The sequence below is a fragment of the Pinus tabuliformis genome, chromosome 6 (genome assembly GCF_031772625.1).
Source record: "Pinus tabuliformis cultivar Carrire ecotype Pingquan chromosome 6, CPIR1, whole genome shotgun sequence".
Lineage (NCBI taxonomy): Eukaryota > Viridiplantae > Streptophyta > Pinopsida > Pinales > Pinaceae > Pinus > Pinus tabuliformis.
In genome coordinates, this window is record NC_142292.1 from 597,993,950 (window position 1) to 598,015,148 (window position 21,199).

The 21,199-nt window shown below is 39.7% G+C and overlaps 1 pseudogene; it reads left to right on the forward strand.

Moving 5' to 3' along the window:
* The first annotated feature begins 3,638 nt into the window (after window positions 1-3,638).
* On the forward strand, window positions 3,639-6,555 carry LOC149259977 (3-phosphoinositide-dependent protein kinase 2-like; annotated as a pseudogene).
* Window positions 6,556-21,199: the final 14,644 nt, after the last annotated feature.

Below are 21,199 nucleotides of genomic sequence, written 5' to 3' on the forward strand. Positions count from 1 at the left end.
TGATGCTAATCAAGTTTGCTGTGATATGTAATGACAGAAGCAAGTTTCATCTTCTTAAAACTATTTAGGTTCCTAATAGCTGTACAAATGTCTGAAGAGATCATGAATCTAAGCAGAAAATGCTTCAAAGATACATAGGTTCTGTTTTGACATCTATAGCAGTTTCGTAGCGCGCTACGAAACTGCTGTAGAATGCTGTTTTGTGAAAAAACAATGAATTTTGATGATGAGGTCAGCTAATGGTAAAAGAAGGTCTCAAACACAGAAGGGAGATTATACATGGATTTCATAACAGCTCAAACAGTGACAGGTGTAGGTCTTGAAGGGAAAATAAAATATTTTGTTTATTTTCATAAAGTTTTCTCAAAGGCACTTTATGACCGAGCTACTAGGGTATTGGTGGGGTTACCAGCATGTTCGGTTGGTACACCTGTTTGGTCCATGAAGCATCCAGATCATATGGCATATGGTTATTATGTGTTGTCATTAAAGGTTTAAAGAGTTTGGAGCGTGGAACTTATATGATGAAGGAAAATGGGAAACAGAGACCGTTAAAATAGGAGCACATCTTTTGTTCAATTAATGAGCCATCAGCGCTTTCAAGTATCCAAAATCAGTATTCATTGTATCTGTAGCTTAGCCTTCTCAACTCAAGCAGCAAAAGGACATGTGTCAAGAGCTAGAAAAGCATCATGCTACGAGGAGCAAAGATTGTGGATTTTGATTAAATGAAAACTATTTGTAATTTCAGTTTAGCCATTATGTAATTAATAAATTAGTTATGCAATAGATAGGGATAGTGAATAGCCATCTTGGAGGCTCCCCTCATGCTGGAGGAGGAAGCTCGAGGTGATTTAGTTTGCTTGCCTATATATGGACCAGATTAGAATGTAGAAAGGGTTGGACATTTCATAGAAAAAACAGAGTTGTTTTGGGCCATTGTAAGACTTGTGACAGTAATAGTAAAACAGTATTGATTTCTTCTCAAGATTCTCGATGGATTATTGTGGTCAAATATAAGGATGGTATTTTATATTTTATGTTCTTTTACAGCCTTGTTGTAACACAATCACTCAGAATTCATAATCTTATGCTCTGACTTCCTGTGTGTTTGGCAAGCTGTGGTTTTGATGGAGTATGTTTGACACTTAATGCAAAGAGCCTTGACTTCTATGAAATGATTATGTTTTTCTTGTTTACTTAGTGTATGAGACTCCATAGCCCAATGAGAACCAGTTTGATATGTTTCCAACCAGCTTTTGCTTTCATGAATGAATAAAGAGTTAGCCATCTATTGTAGTGAATGATTTTTATCAAGAGTTTGTGAGAGAGCCCTCTCTGATCAAAGAGGCTAAGCTTTGATCTAAAGCTAGGTTGAAAGAGTTACATGAAATCTTGCTTGGTTGCAGCCCTCAGTAGTGATTTTGTGATAACATTTTGGTGCGTCTGCCGGGAGCTTAAGATTGAATTTCTGAAGGTAGCAGGAGTTCAAATGATTTTCAAGGCTGCAAAACTACCTTGGCGACTCCACACATCAAAGAATAAATTAGAAGGTGACTCCACTGCTAGAAGATCAGTAGCTTGATGAAGTTTCAAGATGGATTCCACTGCAAGAATGAGTGCCAGGTATGCTCCTATGAATCGGTCTCATATTCCTGGTTTTCCAAATCCTATGCCAAAGGTTGATTGGTTAGATGATCTTCCAATATTCAAAGATGAAAAGAAGGATGATGCTGCTCTCCATTTGGTTAGGTTTCACATGCATGTACACAGTCTTAAGGTTCATTTCCCTGAAGATTGTCTCATGAGGATGTTTATGGCCACTTTAGAAGGAGAAGCATGGTCTTGGTATAAAAGTTTGGAAAATGGTTTATTATCTTCTCTTGCTGATTTCCATGATGTGTTCTGTGAAATGTATAAAGAATATTATCCTTCTTTGTTGCTGCTCAAAGATTGCTGTAGGCATTCTTTAAATCTTATTCAGTACTTGGAGGATTGTTATGGTGATGATGAATTTACAGATGAAGAAATTTTAGAGGCTCTTCATAACAATGTTGTTCAGCACCAAGGAGAAGGTATAACATTCCATGAAGCACAGCATGAAGAGCAGCAAGAGTTTACCTGTGAAAACCATGTTTTATCCTTAGATATTGATGTAGAGATGCAGCAGATTTGTCAGGTTTCAGATCATGATGGAGATGAAATTGATTGCACTCAGCAAGAAGAAATATTGGAGGAAATTTTTTATGACCCTCAGGCAGAGGAAAAGCTTGCTCAATTTTCTAATTCCTTGCAGCAGCTTACCCCAAATAATAATCATAATAGTGAGGAAAATTCCATTGTTTGTTGGAATGATTCAGAAAAGCAACTGGATAGCTTGTCAAATAGAAAAGTGGATAGTACATCAGAGGAGTCTTGTGTGGTTGAGAATCAGGGGCCTGAAAATGAAGAGTGTTATCATGATCATTATTTTCAGCAGCTTTCTATGACAGAACACAAGGAGACTATGCTGGTTCCTTTCTCTTTCACGATGGAGGAACTGAACACTGTGGTTGAAGATCAGTTTGTACAGCTGGAAAGTTTCAAGGAAGGACAAGCTGATCATGTGTTCTGGGATCCTATAGCTGATTACATGGAAGAGTTTTACTCTCCAGTGTTTCAGTTTTCCTATGAAGATCAGAGACTATTTCAGTGGCAGCGGTCATTACACTGTCATATTGGATCTGAACTCCGGGACAGTCAAAGAAATCAAATGTCAGATAAAACAAATGATTGGCTGCATTGGAAGTTTCATATTGATTGAGCTGAGGGAAGTTTAAATTGTTAGGGTAGGTAGGTAGGTAATTGCAAATAAGCTCAAGGTTAACTGAGCATTTTTCAGTAGATGTAGCTTTCATTCTCCTACAGTCATGCTTGTCAAGCAAATTTCAGTTTGTCAAAATAGATAAGGTACTGGAGCTGCATGTTCTTAGTGCACCACAAGGGCACACTATCCCAAGGGGAGCCACTGTTATCACTGAAAATGCTGTTGTCAAAATTTTTTAGTCTAGCTTAAAGTCAGAGCAGTTTCGCAGCGCCAGAATTCTTTTTAGCAGTTTCGCAGCGCTACCTGTTTGAGTGGTTTCGTAGCATGCTACGAAATTGGGAATTGGTTCGAGTTTTCAGTGGAGGCCCGAATCCTAGCATGCTTATTGTACAGAGTTCTACTTCCCTCCAGGAATGTTGATGAGAGCAGGGACAGTATATTCAAGGAGACACCCTATGATGGTGCAGCTATTGTGGGATTGGCATCAAGTACATTAAGGGAGTTATCTCTGAATTCTGGCTCATGGGTGATTGTGAAGAATGTACATACTAATGTGGGAGATTTGCAAGATATTTTGTGTTGAATCCTCCAGACAAAGAATCTATTAAATTCCATAAATCATAGAGTGTTTGACATTTGGAATTGTCTTTTCACAATCTGTAACCTCTTTCACAAAACAGGACGCCACAATGGATTGAAAGATTGGAAAAATATTTATGATAAACTTCATGTTCACACCATGTTCAAGCATAAAGATAAGAATACTTCGGCGTTTCAATCTGAGGATGATTGATTTTTCTGTCATAGGTGACCTCTAAGGTAGGTAAGCGCCATGCAGGTGTTGGTATTAATGCATGAGAAGGATGGAAGCGTATGATTCAAGTGAATTATCAACTGGAACTACATCAGCAATACAAATCAAGGTGGTAATGGAGAAGTGGCTCAAGGCTTTGCTGCTTTTCCTAATACACCGGTTGCTTATTCTGTTTAGTGGTTCAAGGCTTTGCTGCCTTTCCTAATACACCGGTTGCTTATTCTGTTTCCTCTTAGTCCATCACTTCAGTGTTCACATAAGGTTGAAGAACGATTTGTCACCTTAAATACTGGTATTTGTGAGATCGCTTTGGAGATTAAAGAAAGGCTATTGAAGGCTTTTACACGAGCATTTGCAGAGTGTAACTCAAGTTCGACAATGAAGCTCTCATACCTCTCTTCAATTGAAAACATGTTTTTTCATGATGTACGAGATAGTCTTCTTCTAGTGTTTCAAAGGGAATTGGTCAATTTGTTTCCGAAGCTGTTATGGGAGTTGAGGCATGACAACCCCAATGCATCCAAGGCTGTATTGAGGGTTCTTCTTCATATTGGTCGTTCTGCTCCTGTAGATTCTATGCTGCATGCAGAATATACGAAATTACAGCCAGTGTTACAAATAGGCAGCGTTATGTTTATTTCTGCAGGGGATCACGTTTTCTTAGACTGGGATGCACAGCACCTCCTTCTTGGTATTATTCTCTGAAATAAAAATGTTCTGGAGCTATTGTAACTACTTGGCTTATGCGAAATGCATTGCAGTCCTTTTTCCAAGGCACACGAGCTTTTAAAATGACTGATATAAATGAAAATGTCGTGAGTAATATTAAGCACGTTGGTTCATTATTAATGTACATATTGAAGACATGAAGGTGCTCTTATGAAATGCAGCGATTAATGCCAAGTGTCAAGTAGTTTTATAAAGATTTAATTGCCACAAGGCCGCCATGGCTAGTGACACTGGGATAGAGATGTGGCATAAAGGCTGGAATGATATTGACTGATGTCGTTAAAAGATGAGTGCGCATTGAATAAACACAGAAGGAAGGTTGGATTTGGAGGAGAGATAGAATGGCGCTTTTATATTTTGCAAGGATTAGTTCAGGGTTTTCCAGAATCCGTCTTTCGGGCAAACTGTTAATATTGATGAATATTTGACAGATAAGAGAGTATCATAAAATCGCTGCTGTCGTGGTGTTGCTCAGGTGCGCGCTGTACATTCCATTCTGTGGAAGTTAATCAGATCAGAGGGTTTTTGTTAAGGTCCTTCAATCTTGTGAAATGCCTATGATTAGATTTCTTTCAGATATGGAAAAATAAAGCTCGTTTTTGGGGGTTTCAATTGTGGATTGAATCGTGCAGAAGTTGTGAATTTTGATCTTGTAGATTGGCTACCACATGGTGGGTTTGAAGTGGAAATGCTTCTGACATTTACAATAAAGATTTGGATCGTTGGTCAGTGAGCAGGAACCCAAACGCTCCCAAGGGAACAGAAGGCTAGAGTTTGCATGGTTAAATTGTTGAAGCCATGAAGCCACATTTAATTGGAATGACAGGTCTCGGGGAAATCCATTGCCGTTGTACCATTCCCCTATTTCTGCATTGAGCTGCCATATTCACTGGTATGCTTGGGAATAAGTTGGGAAGGTACAACATTTATGAAGGAATAACTTCAACTTATGGAATGGAAGGTCACCGTGCTAGGATATGATTTAGAACTTTCATCTTTCTTATTCCTTGATTGAGAAGGTGTCATCTTCACAAATTTGTTTGCTAACCAATCTGCAATCTGTAACATGTTTGCAATCTTCATAGTACTGTCATGGAATGTTGCTTCCTATCCTGGGATGGGATTCAAATCGTGCTGTTAAGAAATCTCGTATTTCAGAGGATGAAGTACGTTTCTATATTGCAGAGATTGTGGATGTCCTTGAGTACCTTCACAAAGTAGGACTGATACACCGAGATGTAAAGAGAATATACTTCTTACTGCAGATGGACATGTGAAACTTGCAGATTTTGGCAGTGTAAAACCAATGGAAAACACCTCAATTTCAATTATTCCGACTACGTCAAACGAGAAGGCCTGCACATTTGTTGGTACAGCTGCCTATGTTCCGCCAGAGGTCCTTAAGCATGCACCTCCAACAATTGGAAACGATCTATGGGCACTGGGTTGCACTTTGTATCAGATGCTGTCTGACATATCACCCTTTAAAAATGGCAGTGAGTGGCTCACATTCCAAAGGATCATGGATAGAGATTTCAAATTTCCTGAATATTTTTCTTCTGAAGCACGACACCTTATTGATTTTTTGCTGGATATGGACCCATCTAAAAGATTGGCTTCTGGCCCTGAAGGGTATGCTTCTCTCAAGAGCCATCCTTTCTTCAAAGGAGTTGACTGGGATAATGTTAGGGGTATGCTGGCTCCAAAGTTAGCCCCACCATTAACTGTTGACAAGGAAGATGAAGCTGAAGATGCTGGGTGGCTTCTTTCACATGCTGGATGTGGTTCTACTAATGATGAAGCACCTCCCAAAGAGAAAGAGTTGGCCTCATCATCAGTGGCAGTAGAGAATAAGGAGCACAAGGCTAAATTTTCTACTATCGATGCTTTTGACTCTAAATGGGAGAAATTTCTAGATCCAGGGGAGTTCATTGTGATGGTTTCATTGGTTAAGAAAATTCGGAAACTTTACAACAAAAAGATGCAGCTGATTCTGACAGACAAGCCGAAGTTGATATATGTAGACCCAGTCAAATTGGTACAGAAGGGTGAGATAGTTTGGTCTGATAATCCTAAGGAGCTTAATGTCCAAGTGTTGAATTCTTCCAACTTTAAGATCTGTACTTTGAAAAAGACCACCTCATTTGAAGATTTGAAGACAGCAAGGAATACTACAGTGACTTTATGTTCCAGTTGGGATTTATGAAGCTTTTTATTGGTTTGATGCTAATCAAGTTTGCTGTGATATGTAATGACAGAAGCAAGCTTCATCTTCTTAAAACTATTTAGGTTCCTAATAGTTGTACAAATGTCTGAAGAGATCATGAATCTAAGCAGAAAACGCTTCAAAGATACATAGGTTCTGTTTTGACATCTACAGCAGTTTCGTAGCGCGCTACGAAACTGCTGTAGAATGCTGTTTTGTGAAAAAACAATGAATTTTGATGATGAGGTCAGCTAATGGTAAAAGAAGGTCTCAAACACAGGAGGGAGATTATACATGGATTTCATAACAGCTCAAACAGTGACAGGTGTAGGTCTTGAAGGGAAAATAAAATATTTTGTTTATTTTCATAAAGTTTTCTCAAAGGCACTTTATGACCGAGCTACTAGGGTATTGGTGGGGTTACCAGAATGTTCGGTTGGTACACCTGTTTGGTCCATGAAGCATCCAGATCATATGGCATATGGTTATTATGTGTTGTCATTAAAGGTTTAAAGAGTTTGGAGCGTGGTATTTATATGATGAAGGAAAATGGGAAACAGAGACCGTTAAAATAGGAGCACATCTTTTGGTCAATTAATGAGCCATCAGCGCTTTCAAGTATCCAAAATCAGTATTCATTGTATCTGTAGCTTAGCCTTCTCAACTCAAGCAGAAAAAGGACATGTGTCAAGAGCCAGAAAAGCATCATGCTACGAGGAGCAAAGATTGTGGATTTTGATTAAATGAAAACTATTTGTAATTTCAGTTTAGCCATTATGTAATTAATAAATTAGTTATGCAATAGATAGGGATAGTGAATAGCCATCTTGGAGGCTCCCCTTATGCTGGAGGAGGAAGCTCGAGGTGATTTAGTTTGCTTGCCTATATATGGATCAGATTAGAATGTAGAAAGGGTTGGACATTTTATAGAAAAAACAGAGTTGTTTTGGGCCATTGTAAGACTTGTGACAGTAATAGTAAAACAGTATTGATTTCTTCTCAAGATTCTCGATGGATTATTGTGGTCAAATATAAGGATGGTATTTTATATTTTATGTTCTTTTACAGCCTTGTTGTAACACAATCACTCAGAATTCATAATCTTATGCTCTGACTTCCTATGTGTTTGGCAAGCTGTGGTTTTGATGGAGTATGTTTGACACTTAATGCAAAGAGCCTTGACTTCTATGAAATGATTATGTTTTTCTTGTTTACTTAGTGTATGAGACTCCATAGCCCAATGAGAACCAGTTTGATATGTTTCCAACTAGCTTTTGCTTTCATGAATGAATAAAGAGTTAGCCATCTATTGTAGTGAATGATTTTTATCAAGAGTTTGTGAGAGAGCCCTCTCTGATCAAAGAGGCTAAGCTTTGATCTAAAGCTAGGTTGAAAGAGTTACATGAAATCTTGCTTGGTTGCAGCCCTCAGTAGTGATTTTGTGATAACAGGCGCAGTCCTTGGGCAGGAAGAGGATAAAAAACCATATGCCATCTATTACATCAGCAAAAATTTATCCCCTGCTGAATTAAATTACACTGTTACTGAAAAAGAATTCCTAGCTGTGATACATGCTGTCAATAAGTTTAGACATTATATTATAGGCTATCCTATTATTTTATATACAAATCACTCTGCCATTAAATATTTAGCAAATAAGCCTGTCACAAATGCCAGAGTAACTAGATGGTTGATTTTATTGCAAGAATTCGACATCACAATCAAGGATCGGCCTGGCAAAGAAAACCCTGTAGCCGATTTCCTCTCAAGAATACTAAAGCCAATCGATGCAGCAGCAGTTGAAGATCAATTTCCAGATGAGAACTTGTTTTCTGTTGCTATTCAAACACCCTGGTATGCTGATGTTGCCAATTACCTTGTAGAAGGTAAGCTACCAAAACACTTAACCCCTAATGAGCACAAGCAGATTGTTTAGAAGAGTGCTCGATTTTCGTGGATTGGGGGCTATTTGTTTCACATAGGGGCATACATGCATATCAGGAGATGTGTTCGAGAAGATGAAATCTTTGACATCCTAAAAGCCTGTCATGATGGACCGTGTGGTGGACACTTCGTTGAGCGTAGAACTGGACATAAAGTATTGCAGACAGGATACTACTAGCCCACGATTTTCAAAGATGCAAAGAAATTTGTCCAAGCCTGTGACAGCTGCCAGCGAGCAGGACGACTTGGTCAAGCCGACGAGATGCCTCTGAAACCACAATTAGTCATTGAACCATTCGAGCGATGGGCTCTTGATTTCATTGGGCCCATCAACCCATCATCAAATCAGAAAACATATATCTTGGTGGAAACAGAATATGTCACCAAATGGGTTGAGGCAGAAGCATTGCCAAGAGCCATAGAGGACTCTGTAATACAGTTCCTGTTCCATCTATTTGTACGTTATGGCCTTCCAAGGGAAATAATTACAGATGGAGGACCACAATTTGTTGGAAATAAATTAGCTGCAACACTCAACAATTATCACGTCCAACATAAAATTACTACTCCATATCACCCACAAGCGAATGGGCAGGTAGAAAGCAACAATAAGATAATAGAATCAATCCTAACGAAAACCATTGCGTCACATAGGCGTGATTGGGCTGCTAGACTACCTGAAGCACTGTGGGCTTACAGAACAACATGGAGAAGCACCACTGGTTACTCACCTTATCAATTAGTGTTTGGAAAACAACCTATTTTTCCCATAGAATTTGAAATCCAAACCTTACGAACCGCACAGGAAGTTGGCCTAGATCTAAGCGAGGCACAAATCAATCGACTACAGCAGATCAACGAATTGGACGAAATTAGGCTCTCTGCACTACAAAATACAGCACTGATTCAACAGCAGCGGGCTAAATGGCATGATGCGCTCATCAAAAACAAAGTCTTCCATGAGGGAGACTGGGCTCTGTTATATGACTCTCGATTTCAGGACTTCCCTGGGAAACTCCAGACTCGTTGGTTGGGACCATATGAAATCCAGAAGGTGCATGACAATGGGACCATCACGTTAATCACCATTGATGGTTCTGGATACGCCTTCAAAGTGAATGACCACCGAGTTCGTCTCTATTGCAAACCACTTACTCGGGAGTCCTTCTGCCAGCAGCTACGTCGAGACACTGATATGGAGATTTTAGGAGAGGAAGAGAAATCTTCCTCACCTGTAATTCATTAAGGAATTCATTCCTTTTTTTTACAGTCTGTACATAAGTTCTTTTTTTTCAAGACGTTCTTGTATATATGTTTGAACTCAATGTTTTTTTTTCTTTCTCAAAATTTTGATTTTTGCCGTTCCGTTTCTAAAAGAACGGCATTTGCGTGTTTTGCTGTTCCTTTTCAAAAGGAACAACATTCTGGATTTTCTGCTGTTCCTTTTCAAAAGGAACAACATTCTTGATTTTCTGATTTCTGCTGTTCCTTTTCAAAAGGAACAACACTTTCGATTTTTGTTGTTCCTTTTTCAAAGGAACAACATCTTTGATTTTCTGCTGTTCCTTTTCCAAAGGAACAACATCTTTGATTTTCTGCTGTTCCTTTTCCAAAAGGAACGGCTTTGCTTGTTCTGTTGTTCCTTTTCTAAAGGAACAACATTTTGGATTTTTGCTGTTCCTTTTTCAAAAGGAACGGCGCTGTGGTGTGTTTGTTGTCCCTTTTCCAAAGGCACATCATATTTTGATTTCTGCTGTTCCTTTTCCAAAGGAACGACATTTTTGCCTCTTTTGCTATTCCTTTTTCGAAGGAACAACACTTTTGATTGTTGCTGTTCCTTTTTCAAAGGAACAACATTTTTGGTTGCTGCTGTTCCTTTTTCAAAGGAACGACATTTTGAGTGTTTTTTCATAGCATTTTTTTATTTTTGTTGTTCCTTTTTCAAAAGGAACGGCATTTGCATTTGCATTCTTCGTCTTTTTCCAAGAGGAACACCACTAGCATACTTTTGCTCTCCTTGTGAAACAGCTTACTCCTTTTGCTGATCTCAATAAGAGGATGCTTCTTGCCCATATTCTTTCAAGTCTTTAAAATACAGCCATGCACTTATGCAATGAATATAAAATCACAACATACCGAAATCCACAAAAAATAAATCGCTATATTTATAAGGCTCTGCATTAGTAAGAGGACAAAAGGAAGGATATACTTATTTCTTATCTTTTGTTGTCATTGTTTTACTAATTTTGCTCTGATTGGTTATCTTTATCATGCTGATCCCTTTAACCCTCTTTGATTATTATTTAGGAATAAGAGCAAAGGGCTTATATCTTCCTATTGAGATGATAAGACTTCTTCCACCATTCCTACTCTTAAGGAGTGTTGAACCACCCTTTGTGTATAAATAAGGAAAAGACTCTATGAAAAAGAAAAATGTGTGTGAACATGATTTATGAGATGTCAAATGCAGGATAGGGGGTCTCATCAAGAGCCAGCCTACCATGATCATGAGGATGAAAGTGAAGTGGCATTCCCACTATGGCCACCACACTAGGGATATGGTCCAAAAGGTATATCAAAAAAATCGAACCTTGGAACAGGAGGTCTCATCACGAGCCGACCTGCCCACGTTTCACTCCTTCCTCGTGAATGGCATTATGGTTAACTGGTCATCAAGCCAGCATAATGGTCTACACTTTGACATAACAACATTCCTAAGTATACACAAAGGATCATGGTTCCAGGGGTGAAAAAAACAACTCTGCCAAGGTTATGGACACCTGTCGGCAGTAGAGCACTGTTAATGGTATTGAAGTCACATTAGTTATTCCAATGGGTAAGATACTAATACTCTTTTGTTTCTTATATCCTAAGGAACTAATCATATATTATTTCCCGATTTATACATCGCATGAACATTTATTACCACCAATCATGGCAAAGGAAGTGACAATGACCACTTGAGATTTGGCAAGTACGACAGACGTCCTATCCCCCAGCCTCATATCATATCACAGCAGCCTCTTACGTAATATGCGATCAACTCTCCGCCTCGATTTCGGTAATTCGTTGTCTTTCTAAACATGGCATAATTTCATATGTTGTTCCTTTATGACTTGGTTGCAGATCGGGTGCTGCTCCTTTATTTGAAGGCTGGGACAGCCTATCACATTGCGGGGGGGGAGGTTAACCTCATTATTCCCTGAACTACGTGTCAGCTCACTATTCGGGAAAGATAGCGTACGACGGTATGGCATGGCTTAACGGCATGACATTTCTGTTTTTACGCAAGTTGTTTTTGTTGCATACTCTGTGTTTTTTTCCAAAGCTTGTGATTAGCACCCTCTCTATGTTTCAAACAGCACAAGCAGTTGCTGTTCCATTGAGGATCTACAGTGAAACCATGGGAGGAAGGGAAATTAGAAGCGAACCTCAGAAGTTGACAGTCTCCGCTGCTGCCCGGGAGATCCTGGAAAGAGCAGGGTGGCTGAATTATCTCAGTCGCCTGCAGGAGTCTAATGAAACAGTAGCGATGGAATTTTTGCAGAACCTGCAGGAGAACCACTCCACAGTAAGGGGGAAGCGGATAGCGGTCACCGATGATATAATTGCAGAAGTCTCGGGACTACCAGCCACCAAACCAGTATGGACACTAAAGAAGGAAAGATTACAGAAGATCATGGAAATTTTCTAGGACGAAGGCCAGAGCTTGACAATTAAGGGGAAGGGAGTTCTGCCAGCAACCCTTGGAGAACCCTGGATCGAATTAGCAAGAAAAGTTCAGAGTTACATTACCTGCAAAGGGAGGAAAGACGTGGTAAGGCCATGACATCTTAAACTCTTAGCTGTTTTAAAGCAAAAATGCACTGTAAATCTACCTGCACTTCTGAATTCATTACTGCATGATGCTACACGAAGCCTAAAATGGGCACAACATGTAGAGTCAGTCGTCAGTCACCATGGACTAATTCGATTAGTAGTTAGTCATAGTCTTACCCAGTAGCAGAGCCACTGGGATGAACTGATTGCAATGATTGAGGGGGGAGTGATAGCACCATCCCCAAAACAAAAGCATTCTACAAGCACACCAGAACGTCCGGAAAAATGCAGAGAATTGGTAAAACAAAAACATGTTGCTAGTGCATCTAAACAACTAGAAATACACCAGGAATTGGCAAAGCGTAAGCATGCCACCGATACACCCGAATAGCCAGAGAGGCCCAGAAAATCAGCCCGGTTAGCTCGAATAAGAGGAAGGTTGGAAAAGCTCCAGGAGATCACCAGCCAGCCAGTGGTAATCGAGGACGAGCAACCATCACGACTAGAAGTAGAGATAGAACAATCTGAAAAGGAGGCCGAGCAATCTGAAGAGAGGGCTGAGCAATCCGAAGAGGAAAATGAGGAAGCAGCCGAGCATTCCAAAACAGAAACAGAGACTGAGCAATCTAAGCAGGAGGAGGAAATAGGACAACAGGAAGGTAGCCCACCACAAGATCCAGTGGGAGAAGACGAATTGGCCGCAGTTTTGGCCAATATGGGTGAGTATGGCCAACCTTCCAGTCCAGCAGACCTCCACGACAAACCCCAAGAAGAAAATGCATCTGAAAAATCACATGCAGTAGAGGCAGAAGAAGGAAAACTGCCTGTTCATGATGAAGCGGAGATAAGAGATACTGAACGGGAACACTTTGTCCCCAAGTCACCAGAGGAAATTCCGGAGGGGGTAGGAGCAGAACAAGCAGTTTTCTAGGAAGAGACGGAACCAGCTAAGGTTCCTACCCCAGAACATCCAGAACAGAACAATGAAGAAGCACTCAAGGAGAAAGATCTAGAGACTAGTCCAGACCGCAGTAGACAGCCTGCTGTCCCTTCTAACGAAACGCTGGAAATTAAGAAATTGTAAAAGGAACGACAGAAATTATTGAATACAATAGCCCAGCTCCGACAGCAAATTAGAATTCTGAAAGCAAACCAGAAGGTAAGGAAGACCGCAGGGAAGAAAAAGAGGGCCACTGCAGTAAAATCCCGCAAGGCAAAAAGGCGAAGGACCAACGATCGCCCTGCTGTTCCAAACCCTGCTGAAGAACAGACTGCTGCTCCAAATGATGCTGAAGAACAGACGGCTGTTCCAAATGATGTTGAGGAACAGACTGCTGTTCCATTTGAAAAGGAACAGCAACAAGCTGATATTCGTGTTAAAAAAGAAAAGGAGAACAAGGAAATCCAGACAGAGGCACCACCCTCAGGGGTAATAAGGGTTCTGAACTCCAAACAGCGTAATAAGAAAGTTCAGGTAAAACTCCCGGCCTCCACTGACCTATGGAAAAGAGATCCGAAGACAAGAACCTTGCATAAGATGATGAAGCAAGCCCAGCAAGAAGCTGAACAACTTAGAGAGCAAACGGTCCCCCGTGAGAAATATGAAGAGTTACAGCAGCAACTAAGGAACGTCAATCAATCCGAAAGCCAGGCCTTTGAAGGGTGGCAAAAGGAACAAGAGAAAGTTGCAAAGGTAACCCGTAGGCTAGATATTGTTATCAAGCAGATGGATACCCTGTGTTCTTTATACAATGACGTTTTAGCATGTAGGGCCCCTGCCAAAAACTATGCTTTGTTTTTACTAGAACGATATTTACAATTAAAAATAAAAGCTGTTAAAGCAGGCACCCCTATACAAATCAACACTGTCAATGACTTTATAGACTGTTGTAAACATTATGGGGTGAAGGTCCAGAGATTGCTGTGTGAATTTTATTTGCATAACCTCGTGCTAGATCAGGAGACTGAATTGAACCCTGGTCCTTTTGTTGGGGACATTCAGTTGCAAGCATTCATCTCATTCGGGGTTAATCAGATTAAATGGCTCAAAGCCTATAACACTTTCTAGAGGCAGGAAAATGGCCTAGACTTGTGGGTAAGGGCTGAGCCTAGGGACCCATTGCGGTTATGGAAAGCACATAGAAACCTTATGAGAACTCCGGGTGTCATTGAAACGTTAGGACCTATGCATGAGGCACTCATTCGACAAAGTTTAGAGTATTTTCTTTCCATCAAAGACCTCGCCATTGATGCAGCCAAATTTCGGTACCGAATCTCTAATCCAAACATCCAGCTCAGGGAACCATTTAAGTATGAGAATTTTGAATTAGCTGCCAACCGTTTGAACCTCTATGGCGAGAGCATTTTGAAAGCAGGGCCATCCTGGTTAGGATATAGATTTCGCAGTCCAATTATTTGGCACCCTGCACCCAGATATCAAGCCCTGTATGAGATGCCTGAGGGTCAAACAGGTCAGTTCTTTGACTATCTAGTCACTCATCATGGCTGTAGGCCTCCGCATGAGATTCCTTCTCCAGCCTATTCTCTCACTGCCTTGCATGTCAACTACAATGTTTTCATGAGGGCATGAAATAGGGTAAGCAGGGGGGTGTGTGGAGTACCAAAAAGGTATGCTTTTGATGATCATTTCAATAGCTTTTCAGTAGAATTTGTAAACCTTTTTGCATCATGAATCTGGAAAACAATAAAGAATTATAACAAAACATGTGAATTAATATGCAAGACTTAATCACTGATAATTGTTATTCTTTTGTGCAGGAAAGGGTGAAAACAAAGAGTTGTCATTCCGAAGGAAAAGATAAAGATGAGATAACTGCTATCCCTTTGAAGGGAAACAAAATGCAAACAAGGCTAAGCAGATCAAAGCAAATCGGCCCAGAAAAGGAGGAGAAGACACCAGCTCGGCGGAAAAGAAAAGAAAAGATTAAGGATTGATAGTTTGGCGAATCCCTCAAGATCTTTGATCCTGAGGGATCTCTGCTTTAGTTATCTTGTTACTTAGACATCTCCGCCGTCACCTTTATATAAAGGGACAACACTGTTAACCTAAGGGGAACATATATACTTTTATGTAATTTTCTGTAAAAGATAAACTTTGATCATCGAGTCTCGTTGAGAACTGGTTCATTGTACTTTTGTCTTATGCGTTAATATAAATTTGGTGATTAACGTATCTCTGCATCTGGATTAACTCAAAGCGGTGTACCCTTGAGGCTAAGGGCCCGGCCCCGGAGGACACTTGCTTCTGTACCCCTACAATTTGATTTCTGCGTGGTTTGCTTATCATTGTTATCTGGTAATCTGATATGCTTTACCATTACATGCTCTATTAAGATTAATCCATTAAGGTTTTTACAGATAGAATTGTGTATTGACTCTGCATTATATTACTAATCCTTTCAGAGTTGATTGAATGATTATTAGTCTTGTCTGAATATTATTACTGTCTCGTTACAAAGCTCTTGTACTGAACATTTACGTCATAGATTCATTTGAAGTTGTATTCAGAAATAATGCTGTTAAATTAAGATTGATCAGATTACTATTCCAGCGTGTTACGTGTGTATGATCTATTGGTGCTGTTCCATAATTTATCAATAGTTAGTGTTGTTCCATTAGTGAGTTCTGCTTGATTTGCCTTAAGAGTGAGAGATTGATATTTGATTGTGAAGAGTGCATTTGGGTTAATAGATTAAGTTTGGTTATGACTCGCGAGACTTAGTTGTTTATTTGCTGTTCCATTTTATTATTGCTGTTCCATTCCAGATTTGCCGTTCAATTCTTTATTTGTTGTTCCATTTTGCTACTTGCCGTTCCATTTACTTGCATTTTTTATTTTGGTGTGGGAGACGATCCAAGACTGTAGTGAGCCTCGACATTCACTACCTCGCTCCCAGACCCATGATCCATGCTCTAATTTCCTTTCCATCAGTTTCCAAAGGGATGGGCTATTGCTGCCGAACCCTTGACTGGTAAGTTACTTGGTTTTCTGAATGTGTGATTTTCCTTGCTTTTATTTCCTTTCCGTCAATTTCCAAAGGGATGGGTTATCGTCACCGAACCCTTTGACTGATCAGTTGCCTAGTTTTAAGAGTGTATGCTTTAGTCATTTGAAGTAACTTAGTTATAGGCAAGCATCCGTTTACTCTTGTATTTTTTTAAGAACGCTGTACTACTAGCATTACTCTGAAAAATAGCCTCGGATTGAGTCACTCTTTGTAATAACCAAACGCTCCCGGATTGACATACTAATGTGAGATAATTAGAGGTGAAAGAGACCCTTTTTATAGCTCTACAGCAACAAAGTAGCATACTTTTTAGCTAACATTGGAGTAGATAGTGGAAGGACCCTACATGCAGTAACACTTAATACTATCACCACTACTCTTCAGCTACAAGAATACAATGATTTGGTGTATATTGAAATGGTACATGAAGAAGAAACACACCTGGATGCAGGTGATTATCATGGCAATTAATTTGATAAGATGGTTGGATGACGGAAAGGCTGGCCACATGGCCGCTTGCGTTGTCCCCCATGCCAACCTGAGGTGCATTCAAAGCACCTTGCAGGCACCATTAAGTGAGTTTGAAGGCCAAGACAGCACCGCAATTCTCATAGCCATGGTACCTACAGAGCACTATGCAATTCCTCCCTCCTTGCTCCATTGTGTTTGCCCTCCATAGGCCGTAGAACCCTACTCTCACACTGTAACAAGTAGTCAATGCTCGCTACTAAGTTGTATTAACCTGGGCAATGGATTTCATTATTCCCATTCTAGTCTCTTCAAATTAGACCAAGCTCAGACCTCCTCTGTCCATTCTCTACGTAGATGCTCCACTAGCACCTCTGCTACCAACCTTGCTCTCAATCTTGCCATGGCTCGCATCTAACATCGCATGCGAAGCAGGAGAGAAGGCACTCGCACGGGCATCATTCGCCCACCGGCTTCGCCAAGCTCTGACTCTGACTCCCCTAATTCTTCAGCTGACAATCCCAATCCACATAGCTCACTCTATGGTAGTTACCCTGACACTTGAAGTGGAAGGGGAAGAGCTAGGCTCCAAGACACATGACGGAGAAATGTTGTAGTTCACACAGCCGATTTTCCTCTTCCTCCACATCCAGATCCCCATACCACTTAATTCCATTTCCGTAGCACCCTGACCCGACCCATAATCATAGCCACTGTGACTATTTCCTTCTCTAAAGAAATTGACCCGCAGGCACCTCCGCCTGAGCACAAGGATGAGCAGAATAGGGCAGCCCCAAGCAATAGAGGCATTCACATCCCAGGTAATCAGCAACCCGATGATGACAAAGCAACCCTGCATGGTAAAGCTATGGCTGGTAGTCAACCAGCTGAGGAAAGCAAACATGGCAACACACAGGCCTTGTGAAGTCGAGCGGTGACACATCTGGTGTGCATGCGGGTGCAGGTAGCACTGACACCGTCCATCCAGCTCAAGGCAGTGGCAGGCTAGACAAAGACGATGATTGGTACAAATATGCATGTAGGATCAAAGAAGAACTGGCCCAGGGCAATCTCTAGTCTTGCCACTTGGCAGCCAATTGATGCCTTTTTTGCTAGGTGGATGATTCTTATGATGACTGGGATTATTCAGTTAAGTGTCTTATGTTTATAGCTATGCATTGTCTTATGGTTTTTTTGGACAACACTGATAACCACTATGTGGGTTCTTTCTGGTTTTATGGACTGATTTCCCCTATGTGGGTCAAAGCTAGACAAGTTTATTTTGTGATGAATGATGCTCGGTACTATTGAGGTCATGCCTCTCTGTAACTCCTTTTTGTATCATATTAATAGAACAATATTACTTATAAAAAAAGAGTATGACAACATACAATGGACTGCGTAGATGGTGGCCCTTACACAGAGGCTCATGTGGATGCAACAGGCCAAGGCACTTAAGAAACAGGTAGACGCAGCGTGGCACAAAGAAGAGGTTTTAAAGGCACGTGTCCAACCATGGATTGATGAGGCCTTCATCATCACAACAACAATTGAAGCAAGCTCGCACAGATGCATGGGACAAAGGTACAAATGTAGGAAAGAAATTTTGCAATTTTTGAACAACGCGTCCAGGAGATACAACAAGCAACGGCTTAGTGCTCTACCAACCTTGCAGCAGTCCGAGTAGAATTGGGAGGTTTCTGTGCGGAGATCTCTACATTGACTGAGTGACTGAAGGATGAGTCACGATTTTTTTTTGGGGGCCTGTTGGGCACGAGATCCCCGAAGGCAAGTTTTGGGGCTTAGAGCCCAAGTTTTGCCTAAGTCTAATGTAGATACTTTGCGATGTATGCGCGCAGAGCACAAAGATTGTAAATGAGTCAGAGGATTGTTTGCCCTCATTTTTGTAATGTAATTTCGGCTTGAGAGATCTACCCATGGTCCGCGGACCATGGGATTGTATAAATAGAGCAAGGCTCTAAGTTGTAAAGGGATATCAATGGAATGGAATGAATAACAATGAATTGAGTGGGATCTAAGTATAGGTTGATTCATTGGGTTGTAGAGTAGGAGAGGGCTCTGCAGCTGAGCGTGTGGATCCCTGTAGCTGATTACACAGGGCAAGTTGAGTCTGTAACCATTGGAGAATTAATAAAGAGAAGTTTCTTATCAATCTATGTATCTTTTTCCCGTTTGGTATATTGGGTATGAATTGCAAGTTCATTGTTTATATGTTGTGTGAACTTAGATGAATGTGTTGAATAAGTGAACATAAGATAAGTATATATTTATGCGAAGTTAACTAACTCTTATAAGGAAGACAAGTAAGATCTGTGGTGTAACTTGGGGAATTAGCACAGATTGTTGCCTTAGTAGCGTGAAAGCATCGCAGTCCCTAGGTAGGGTTGCGCGAAGATAATTATAACAAATCGTGAAGCATCTTAGGTCAGAAGAGTGTGTGAAGTGACCTATGCGAAGATAATTATAACAAATCGTGAAGCATCGCAGGTCAGAAGAGTGCGCGAAGTGACCTGCGTGAAGCTAGTTCACAGTTGGACTAAAGCGACACCTCAGACATCTCAAGGGTGCGGAAACTTGGTTCCAGCATCCCCACATACTACTTCGGGTGAGACCTCAGTCCACGCTCCGCGGGCTGTTGCCGAAAGGGCCAGTATTATAGGGATTTGTTTGGCTAATTAACTCTGAACCTTGGTCAGGGCCCATCAAGCCAACAAAACTTGTACTTTGATTTTGTTTTGTCTTTTAACTATAAAATTGAAAATACTTAATATCATATCCATTTAAACAACATCCAAAACTTGAAAATAATATTAGCATTATAGTTATTTTGTGTTAAAATATTTTCAGATTTAAAGTTTATAGATATAAAAGATTAAAAAATGTCAATGCCTTCATTTTATTTTTACTTGACTCTGGTGTGGGCAAGTTACACGAAATGTGATTGGAAAAAGGATCGGGAGACAATGAAGAGCATGACTGGGATATGATTCATTTGCTATTGGAGATCCTTTATGCATCTGAGCCATTGACTTTGGATATGTTTTAGTAGGGATTCCTATGTTTTTTAATGTTGTGATTCTTTCACCTCATTGGTTATTTTGGGAAAGCAAATGTTTTAGGAATCCCAAACAAGACATCGTTGGACAGGTAAACAATTTTTTTATAATTGCAATGTTCATTCCATGATATCCTCTCTTTATTGTTTTATTGTATTTTGAACATTTCTTTTTATTGTGTTATGCCTTTTAACTATGAAATTTAAAATACTTGGTATCATGTCCATTTAAAGAACAACCAAAGTTCAAAGATTAAATTAGTATTACACAATATTGATTTAAATCCTTTTAGCTATTTTGTGTTAAAATATTTTCATGACTATTAGAAAAGTTTACTTTCATGTTGTTATTTCAGCACATATTGTTTATATACTTGAGCAAGTTCATGCATTAGATAATAAAATGTTGTTGTGAATAAACAAGGATTAGACATCACACCTTATATTATTTTGTTTCACAAGTTATCTACAACTTGAGATTTTTAGCATCTAACTTAGTTGGCATGATTGTACCTTAAGCTTTCCCTGAAGGTTGAATACTAAGTTACTAAGGTTTTATTTTCTATGGTGATGTTTTATTTTCTTTGTTTATACAGGTCAACTGGCCACATAATGGCCACTATTGCCCAATTGAAGAAAACTTGTTCAAGTTTCTTGCTTTTATGGGGAAAAATGGATTTGACATTGTTGATGTTGAGGTATATGTCGTATAAATATTTTATAGTCTACTTTAGTTTATATTCTAGTGTTCATCACTTTTCATGTCTTACACTTTGCACTATATCTTCTTTTGTTCTCAAAAAAGGAACTTAGAACTGAATATTGATGGGAAGAAGAAAGAATTGATGCAAGAAGTGAACAATAACATTGAAGTGACAAATGAAAAAAGAGAGAGAGAAGAGAACCAGTCTAGTGATACCTTTAGAGCCAATATCATGTATAATACACACATATAGAGAATGATGGTCAAGTCTTCATCGTTGGTGAATTCACTTGCAATCCCTTAGAAACACAATGATAATGTTTTGAAGTGATGAAACAACATTTCATGTGTAAATTGTAGTCCAACCAATATTAAGTTGGAAACTCATATTTTAATCTTTGATATTTTAAAGAACATAATTTATGTGGTTGAAATTATTTATAGTTGCACATGATATTGTTTAGTATTGTAATTAACATATATAACTTTGTGTTTTTATATTAGATAATCATGCACATTGTATGAATTTTTTTAATTTAGTCGCAAAATCATACTAATTAGTTTATGTTGATTAGCAATGAACACATAAAATTAATCTAAAAATAC